The sequence below is a fragment of the Anguilla anguilla genome, chromosome 7 (assembly GCF_013347855.1).
Source record: "Anguilla anguilla isolate fAngAng1 chromosome 7, fAngAng1.pri, whole genome shotgun sequence".
Classification (NCBI taxonomy): domain Eukaryota; kingdom Metazoa; phylum Chordata; class Actinopteri; order Anguilliformes; family Anguillidae; genus Anguilla; species Anguilla anguilla.
The window spans coordinates 27,020,154-27,030,553 of record NC_049207.1 but is presented as its reverse complement, the minus strand read 5'-3'; positions in this window follow the sequence as shown (position 1 = coordinate 27,030,553).

Here is a 10,400-nt window from a genome sequence, read left to right as displayed (position 1 = left end):
GAGGGCGGAGGGGGAGGGAGGGCACAGGACATCTGAGAAGAGCAGAGAGGCCTGGGTTTTCCTGGCACACAATGGCAGGAAATGCTGCCGGACTATAAATGGAACCTGCAACTCGAGGGGAAAAAAAAAACTAAACACATGGCCTGCTATTCTGGTAGATTTATTCATTTTTATGTTGTTTTTCCTTCTTTTCGGCACTCAGACCAGGCATTCCCTGGCGATTACGGGCTCACAGAAAGGTGCAGAGAGAACGGTCGGCATTGTTGAATTCTGGGAATGCTGTACGGAATGCAGTACATGCTTTTCCATGCCCCATCACTGTGTTTGAATACAAAGGCTAACCTTGAGCATGACATTTCTACAGCTGCCTTACAAAGCTTTGGAATGAGATAGTTTCCCTGTCCTCTACTGTAAATAGTTTTTTTTTATGCAGAGGTTCTTGGACCTTGTTGTAACTACGTAAGCTACTGTTTCTGTCCTTCTGTACCCTTTTGTCTTGTTAACCGTATTTTTTTTAATTGAGTGTGTTGACATTATTTGTAGTACCTGGTCTGTTATGTGTGTTATTTATGTTGAGGGTCAGTGGCTTTGTAATGAAAAGTATTTTTGTAAAATAAGCAATGAAGTTTTATCTAATCAAGTGGTTTCCAACATGGGGAGGGGAGCAGAGAGACAACAGTAGGAGAGCGGTGAGGGTTGAAGGGAAACAACATCAGTTGGGAACTGAGAAAATAGTACCGAAATGGAACCAAAGTTTCCATTTCGGTACTGGGGGCTTTAAAAAATGTTCATTTACCAAAGGAGGGCTGACCAAAAAATTCTGTAATATGATTTTTTTTTTTTAAATACACTTAATATTCTGTTAACCAACATTAACGCCAAGTGTAGAAAGTGTAGATTTGTTGAGCCTTGGGAGTGTCCTCAGATTGCCACGCTCCTTGATGAAAATTTGGCTGCAATTTGTAACGAGGCTTAACACCACTAATGGTTTAATGTGTCAGGTCCAGCGGATGATAACTGTTCTTACAAGTGCCTTACGCGCTCAGAATGGATGTCTTGTAATTACCGTTAATTACCCTTCGGTGTAGAATTTCATGAGAGGGTAGCAGGGGCCTGTCGGCAGTCATTGAAAGATATCCATTCAGTAACTGCATGTATCAACAACAAAAAAAAAAAGCAGCTGCTTCCTGCCAGATGACGGTGTTTCCTGTAGAACCACGACAGACCAGTGACAAAAGAGCAGTGGGATGAGAAAGAGACGAGACAAAATGGGGGATAAAATGAAATGGTGAAAAATGTGGGCCAGATAGAAAGATGATTGGCTTACTGAGCTGTGGCAGGAGTGAGAGGGTGCATTTAATTTTTCTGTAAAAATCTCGCTCCGAAAAGTGAAACAGAAGCGGGGGGGAACGCAGACACATGCTGAGACAGCTGGGGAGAAACAGCTGGGAAACTCATTAGGATCAGCCAGCAGCAGGGGGTACCGTGCGGCTGCGAAATGGAGGCGGGGAGAGCGCGTGTGTGAGTCCCTGATTCCTCATGCCGGACTTCACCCCCCAGAACCCCTAGAGTCCTTCTGTAGTCCCATTAGCACTTGGTATCAGCCAGTGGTGGTTATTTCCACTTCATTCTAACTCCTGCAGAGGGTGGGGGATGGGGGGGGGTGTTTATTTCGGTCAACACAACATTTGTAACATTCCCTGTCCTGGTTCATGAAGCCATATTTTCCACATTAAGCCTCATCTACTGAATGCTCATAAGTTACCAAAGATGTATTTCACACATATCTTCCTAGTGATTGCTTATGGTTGACATGGTAAATGGTAAATGGTAAATGGACTGCATTTATATAGCGCTTTTATCCAAAGCGCTTTACAATTGATGCCTCTCATTCGCCAGAGCAGTTAGGGGTTAGGTGTCTTGCTCAAGGACACTTCGACACACCCAGGGCGGGGTTTGAACCGGCAACCCTCCGACTGCCAGACAATCGGTCTTACCTCTTGAGCTATGTCGCCCCCCATCATCATTACGATGAGACACTTGGGTTCTAACCCCAATGAAAAGCTGGATTATATAAGTGAATAAGCTGCGATCTCCCTGTCTTCTTTAGGAGATGGAAGTTATTGTTCCTCTTTGGCTATTGTGACATCAACAAGTAATTCTAGCTGTTATACCAGTGTTAAGTGTCATTCTAAAGGCAATTAGAAGAGAAAAGACATTCCGGAAAATTTAGCGACAACTTGACATCCGATTCAAAAATCTCCAGGGATGTGTCTTTGTGCTTGGCATTTAAAAGTGCTGCGGTGTGCTTGTGTTCTACACACACTTACGACAGCGATTCGGAATGCTGAAATGACAACACCCCATGACAAGGCTATTCATTTTCACCACAATTGCCGGTTCTATGATTATTTATTTTTTTGTGGCGAGACAGGTCCCTTATTCTTTCTTTAAGTCATGCTCAGGAGACAGCGAAAACAAATTGAAATGTCCTTTTTTCAACGCAGATACTTAAACCTGCGAACTCAGCATGTAGCGCACGCGGGCATCTTGTTTAGGGGCTTATAAGTCAGAGAGCCTTCTGCGCAGTCTTACATGGCTGGCGCGAGCGGTTGCTGTTTTTCGGGGCCTGCCAGGGCTTCTGCAAGGCCAGCAGGATGTGCCTGTCTGCTTTACAGTTCAAAGTTTGACGCTCCTGCAGAACGCATCATGCGCCTCCTCGTCCAGATCAGCAGTGCCGTGCACGCTCTTTTCCCAGGAGCTCATGTTAAACTCCATTACCCTGTCAGATTTCAAGGATGGGCTGTGCGCTCAGAGCAGACCTCGGGAGATGGACCCGCTCCAACAGGCAGACCGCTCTCTCTCACTGTAAAGGGAAAAAAAAAACGAGAAAAAAAAACAACTTTGCCTGATCCAATTTTTTTTTTTTTGTTTTTAAAAAAAACATTTCCCCCCCCCTCCCTCCTTCTCTCTCCCTCCCCTCTCAAATACAAACAACCGGACGCACGTTTCATTAGTTGGTCTCCGTTGTTCTATGGCATTGAGGCAAAACCACAGAGCCGTTAAAAGAGTTAAAACAGCGTTCGTTTACGGGCCCCGCGGTCTGGTATCGAATCCAGGCCGTGCCCAGTGCCAGTTGTGGCGGGCAGCCTGGAAGGGTGATGCGCAATTAGTGCTACCATCGCCCAGCATAGGAGAGTTTCCATTCAGCTCAGATGAAAGTGTTGCAGCACGCACAAGTGACCCCTGTTGGTAGATCGTGGTTTGCAGGTTTTTCAGGTCAGCCTGTCCCCACATCTTGAAGGGTAGGTGTTTTGGAATGTTTTTTTTTTTTTTCCAATTTCAGTGTTAGTGTTCTAGAACTTCGTTGTTTTGAGCTACCCGTAGTGATTGTTACATCAGCATTAGAATGTTCAGTTAAAAACATTCTATTCGCATATTTGTGATCTTACACCTCAAAATGTTAATTTGGAGAAATAACTGGTCTGACATCCTATTGTAGGGAGGCCCAGACTCCCCCCTTTTGTTCCACTGTTTCTTTGCTGTCCAGTCACGTTAACTTGTCTGAGACAATGGCAGACCATGTTGGCATTTAGTAAATTCTTGTGTATATACAATTGTGTTGTTTGGAAGCATGTATCCTGACTGTCTTGTGTTCAGTGGTTTTAGATGTCCTGAATAAATGGTCATTCTCTAAGCATATTACGCAAAAGAGTTGCACCATCATGCCTCTAGCAGTCTGCCGTCGGCAAACTGCCGGTCCGCCAGCGTTATACAGATCGGTGATCCGAGTGGACAGTCAAATCAGGGGTCGAGATGAGGACTAGCCGTGAGGGGAGTGTAAAACAGTCGAATGGTCCTGCCACCAGCGGCCCACTGTAGCGCCCAAACTCTGATGGGCTATGAGTTTTCACCCCAGGGCGCCCCTGGTGGTACAGCCAATAAAGTGCAGAACTGACCACTCCAGTGTAGAACTGGATCTCAATGGAACATCTGTTGGCTAGTGATGGGCGTCCTGCCGGGGGACATAATTACCTGCATCCCGAGAGGAGGAAGAGGTCCGGGGATGTGCTCTTCCTCATTTCCCTCAAGCGAAAGAGAAACACGTGCCTGTAACCGGCAAAATAGCCCCATCCATCCCAAATTGGAATCCATTCTGCAGGGCTGGTTCCTACACCAAGGGCAGCCGCCGTAGAGGGTCACCTGGAATGTATTATTTAAATAGATACATAAATAATTATATAAATCACATCAGGGAGCATGACTAATTCAGCTCTAATTAAAAATGCTTAATCAACCGTTCCAGCAGATGGGTGAGCTCTGCAGTGTGGTATCGAAACCAGACCTTTCCAGTGCTGATTGTGGCCCGCAGGCTTGTAGAGTGACGCATAAACGGCCGTAGCACCAACAGGGGGGATGGTCGGGATCAATCAGGACTGTGCCTCATCCCCCACCTGCAGGCCCTCCCCCCCCCTGCCCACAGCTGGCTTGCTCAGGCTGCACTTGGGTAGTCTTCCTCAGACTCACTTCTCGGCACGTGTGTTAAGAAGCGGCGGGTTGACGTCACCCGTTTCGGATGAGAGCGCGGGTCTGTTTGCGCTCTCCTGAATTAATGGCGGAAGTTGGAGTGGAGTGCGTGGCTGGTGAATACAGTTGGGTTATCCACACCGGGAAAAATAAGGGAGAAAACTTTTTTCTCAACAGGATCGGCCAGCGTGGCTAATTCAGCCGTAATGAGCAATGCTGAATCATCATGTCGTCCACAAGGCTGAAACGGTGAGCTGTTCTCTCAACGTTCAGCTGTGTCTGGAAAATGACTCTCGGGTTATTTATTGAGAGGTAAAATGAGCCGGTGCCGTCAGGAGGAGACCAGAGCAGAGGGCTCTACTGCTCCAGTGCTGCACACCTTCCTGAGCGATGCTCTCCCCTCACAGATGCGGTGATCCCTTCTGTGTCCCCGTAATGGGGGCCGTGCGTCAGGGTGACTGCGGGTCAGCCTCTCGCCGGTGTCTCTAATTGTGATTTCTGTACCCCGGTTGACCCCCCCCCCCCCGTGTCGCTCCGGACGAGACCCGCGGGCGCTTTCTTGTTTCACGCTCTCTGGCTCGGCTGTTCGTTTCTCATTCAGGGGGCTCCCTCGACCCGACGGCGCAGAGCGCGCGGATAATTGCGCCGCCGTCTCCTGGCGTCGCCGTGACACTCGCTTAAAGCTACTCATTTATTTCATTTTATCTTTTTTGAAAGAGAGGCATCTGCATTCAAATCGTGCCCCCCACACTCCCCAGTTGTTACCAATTACAGCCTGTCATCGGAGCCGGTGACTGGGGTCGGCGTTCGAATGCCTGCCAGGGAAATCAAAGTCACTATCTGTGCTGACACGCAGCTGTGCTCAAGCGCTGATCTAATAAATCCTCCCAGCCGGCTGTCAGCTGGCTTGCTTGCCCTGGCCAAGGCTAACTACCCCCCAGGCCCCCTCGCTGGAGCCTCGGTTAGGGTGCAGTATGTCGGTGGTGCAGGTCCTCGCTGCTCCTGCTGCCGGAGCCTCTGTTCTTCCCGCTAATCTTTTGATGCGGCTTCTTTGTGCCATTGTGAAAACAATCCAGCATTAAAATGAATAAATAAATTACAGATTCTAATGGACGCCTCATTGCTTTCCAACTTGACATGAAGGAGAGGGAAATGAATACTAAAACATATAAAAACTGTGCTAAAAAGAAACATTATGCTGCGTAAAGTTAGAAAGCTGCTACCACGTAAAATCATTTTATTGCTGCGGTTGAGATTAAGCCTCTGACTGAAGTGTGATGACCCCCACAAGCTTGAAACTGGGGGGAAGCGAACACTGAGTGGAGATTCTGGGGGAGGCAGATAAGGCCCGGATCTAAACAGGACGGAGGGCGACGTGGCCATTCCTGCACTTGTTTCGTGGTTTGGACTGTCTGGGGGACGTCTGACTCAGGAAGCATGCCTGTGCATCTAACCCCCGACTCTCCAACTCCCATATGGAAATAAAACAGCCCTCAGACGTGGCTTCGGAACTTCAGCCAATTTATAAACCTGTGGCCGAGTTATAAGCACCTCAGACACTCATTCTGCTCCCTCCGTCATGCTGCTGGAGCTTTTGCTCAAGGTCACGCTGACATTGAGACTGAGGGAGACTCTTCACATGCAGACTGGAAGTCGGATTGGCCGGAGGTGATGGGGCGGAGTTTGCTGAAGTGTGCAGCCCCTCCCCTGAGTAAAACCACGGGCAGTTACACATCAGCCCCGCAGGCCTCAATCAGCTCTGTCCTGGTCTGGATTTGATACCAGACGGCTGGGAGTGGAAGCATCCACGCACTGGAACGCTGCCCTAACCGGATGCGACACCCAGCAGCCCCCCAGTGCGGTGCCCCAGTTCCCGAGATAAGGCCGAAACTCACAAATGTGTTTTTCATGGTAACCAAGGACACCGATTCAAAGCAAACGCCGACGGCGCTGTGCCGCCCTTTCCGTTATGATAAGGGGGCCACTCGCGGTCTTATTCCTCTTCACCTGCCCCCCATCACAATGTGTCTCCTTTGTGCCATGAAGTGGTGGAACTCAAATATCAAGGGGCCGGCTGTTTTTTTATCCAGACTGGGTTTTTTTTTTTATGTGGGCCGTGATAGCAACGTCCTTCCTTCCAATGTCGTCTGCTAGGCCTGAAAAAAAACCCCTTGGTAATCCCAGCGCCCATCAACAGCCTAACCCTTTCCATGCCTGCCTTGTAGAGCTTTGCTACGGTACATTTCTCCCCGCATTGGCGGGACTAGGGCCGTGTCTGAATCAGTACACTGGGTGAGATGTTAAGTTGATAAAATGTTCTCTAAATGTAGTGTACTTAAAATCAAAGGATGATGTACTTCTTTCTGGGGTTTCACTGAGTATATTTGGGAGCATACTTTCCTGGAAGTTAACCACCATTTTGGTTCCATTAAAGTGACGTGCAGCTTCGCTTTAAAAATAGGACACAGCTCCACTTTTCCTTGAACAAAATAGCTTAGCTACAATTGTGGTGCATCTTATGACACTTCCACAGTATGGTTGGAAAATGGAGAATATTTTTCACATACTGCCCATCACATGCTAAAAATATGCAGGAAGCGATGCTCCAAGTATCTGTTTCATGGTAAACAGAATGCTGGCAAAGCTCTTCTCCAGTCCCCCAGGGATACAACTACAGCCTTCTTCTCAACCTTGGATGGCAACAAAATATGAACTTTTTTTGTTTATTTTGATTTTTGTTTATTATATGAGGATACATTTATGTTACATTAATGTAATGTAATGAGGCACAGTGCAAACTTGGCAGCTTACCAGTGTCATGAAATTTGCCCACATGATTAACTGTGATATGTACAAAACAAATGGTGTCTTGTTGGTGCATTCATACTGCAGCAATTTACATTTCTTCACATATGTCTAAAAATAACTAACTCATAACTAACTCATAATAATAACTAAGTCATGCTTTTTTGCATTGGACGTTATTTATTTCCCCAAGCACATACATTTTGATTAATTATACGATTATATTAATATGGATAGCATCACCTGTGTAAATTAAAGATTAGTCGACATGCCGTATCATCATAACAGCACTAAATGGGAATTTTAATTTTAATTTGAGGAAACTCTGGCAGATTTCCTCTGGTTCCACCCCTGAATTTGGCTCTGAACCCAGAATGTAATTAGTCAGTCTGTTCTTCTTTCACACTTATTTGTGAGCCAGGAGATTCATGAAGCCAATGAGGTCTTGTTTGTGCTTTGTGCCCGCTGGACTTTTTTCAATTTTATATGATGAATCGTTTATTGAGAGAATTTACTGCCTAGAGTTCAGCTAATTTGATTCCATTGTTAATTCTAATGTGTTATTCACACAGATATTTCCAATCGCCAGTTTTCTCTATAGAGAATAAGACAATATTAAAGAAAGATGTGTACATGCTACTGAAATGTAGATATTCTCTCATGTTTGTATTTAAAGCCAACTGTGTAATTCATACCCAGCTATGCTATTTGGCACAAAATCTTTTTTCCACTGTTCTTGGGTTTCATCTCCATAAAGATGTTCTTCTCATCTATTTTTTAAAGAAAAGAAATAAAAAAAACTCTAGCCTCTACAAGATTAATTGTAAATCCCCAGTAGTTCATTTACGTTTCTGTGGGCTGACAGACTCTGAGCATTACAAACATCTGTGGTTTGAAATCACTTCAACTAAAAAAAAAAACAAAACTAAAAAAAAAAAAAAACATTGAATGACCAATTTCTTTCAGTGAAATGTGCAACACGTTAAGTTGATTTGGGGACAAGTAAGGTTTTTGCCGTGAAAACAAAAACCTGAATGATTACAGGAATTATTTGTATTTTCATTTTTTGCCAATTTTGTACATCATAGTCATAAAAATGTTGGAACAACTGACCAGGGTGCTGTGCAAATACAGAATAATTGTTTCATAAATACTCCTAACAATAAAAAAATGCAGGTACTGACTTTGTGGACTTTAAGTGTAGTGGAACTCCTGTGTTTGGAACACACTCAGAAAAAGGGTTCTTTGGCTTGTCTTCATTGGGGAACCCTTTTTAGTTCTTTATGTGACCCTCTATGGTAGGTGTGAAACGTGTGAAAGCTCCCAGACTGAACCATTTTTGCTGACAGTGAGCCCTTGAACTTGATAGGATCCCTCTATGGAGAGACAGAGGAGCTTTTTGGAACCTTTTATTCGGACCGTGTCATGGCACTCAGTGTGTAAAGCAGACAAACTCAGTGTGTAAAGCAGTTGAACTCAGTGTGTAGGGCAGATGAACACAGTGCGTAGGGCAGATGAACTCAGTGTGCAGAGCAGTGAAACTCAGTGTTAACGGGTGGACACTGGTGTACTGCAAGGATCCTCTGAGATAGCCTGCCTGTTTTAATGTTTTAACATTTAAGCAAAAATGGGTATTAGGATGACCTCATTCTCTTGTTCTTCCAAGGCTACGTCATGATTAAATTGCCAAAATATGTGTCAGCGTTGTTCACATAAGATTTACACATGGAACTTAAGGATAATAAAAAAAAAAAAACGTCCAGTGATATTAAAAAATGATTATTAGACATTGGAGAAAAACATCTTTAAATTCCAAAGCTTGTGAATTAGATTTTACTCAGGAAAAACAGGGCCATTCTGGCATTCATAACAGGATCTTTGCAGACAGTCTTCGGCTGGCCTGGCCAAGCACAGACGTTCATCTAATTGGTGAAGGCTCTGTCTTTTGTTGCACAGTGAGGATTACACACGGTTTGGCTGTTTAACACATGCAAATCCTCACCATTGACAAGGACAAGATTAAAGACAGAAAGACCCAGAGGCGAGCAGAGTTTCGCTGGCTCCGACCAATAGTTCAGCCACTTAAAGGAAAAGCTACCCCATTGGTCAGATACTGACACCATCACCTAAACGACTGTGATCCCGTTTTCGTGTAATTCCGTGATTTGGGGCGACCCCTCAGAAAAATGGTTTCCAGGTAGAGAATGCTCGAAGCTCACGTCTCCCACCCCCCCCCACCCCCCACCCCCAACCCCAACCCTGCCCCCACCTTTTGGGTTTTCATCCTGTTGAGGCCCCTTGTTTCAAAGGCTCGCCGAACTCTGACAGCTCTTCACAGCTGTTTTTCTCAGTGAGCTGTCATTGGCTCCTGCAGGATGGTTTCTTTCCTTTGTGATTGATGCACCACGCCAGAGAAACTGTTCCTGAGATTTTTCACCTCTAGGCCCCCCTAAAATGACCAATTTATAGCTAACAACCCCCACCTCAACCTCCTCCTACAGGTGGCAATGCTGAAGCATCTCGATAACGAGGTCATAACACAGATCTATATTAGTCATATAGCTATTCAGAGCAATATAGTAATCACAGTCTTATCACCAAGGAGGTATAAGCTGAAATGTTCTATGTACTGTATATAATATGAAAATATAAAATAAATATTCCAACAAGTAAAACACATTTTTCCAATTTTGCTACTTCACTGAGCCCCAGTTTTAGGAACCCCTGAGCAAAAATGTCAATTTATCCTCTGATTCTATTCAACTGATAGGAATGAAAGTTGCCATTTTATTTATTTATTTATTTATTTATTTATTTATTTATTTCCAGGTTCTGAGTTTTTTTCAGAGACTTCTATCTCTCTGAAAAGGGGGAGCCTTTTTCAAACAGACTTCTGATTTGTAGTTGTGTTACTACTAAAAGCAGATCATTTTTATCACCCGGGCAGCTGAATGCTGGCAAAGGCAGCAGAGTCGCTCATTTCATGGCAATGAATGAATCTCTAATTGCTTCAGATTTTCAATGATTTCATCTCATTTCTCCCGTGTTTACGGTGCGGTTTCCTCGTC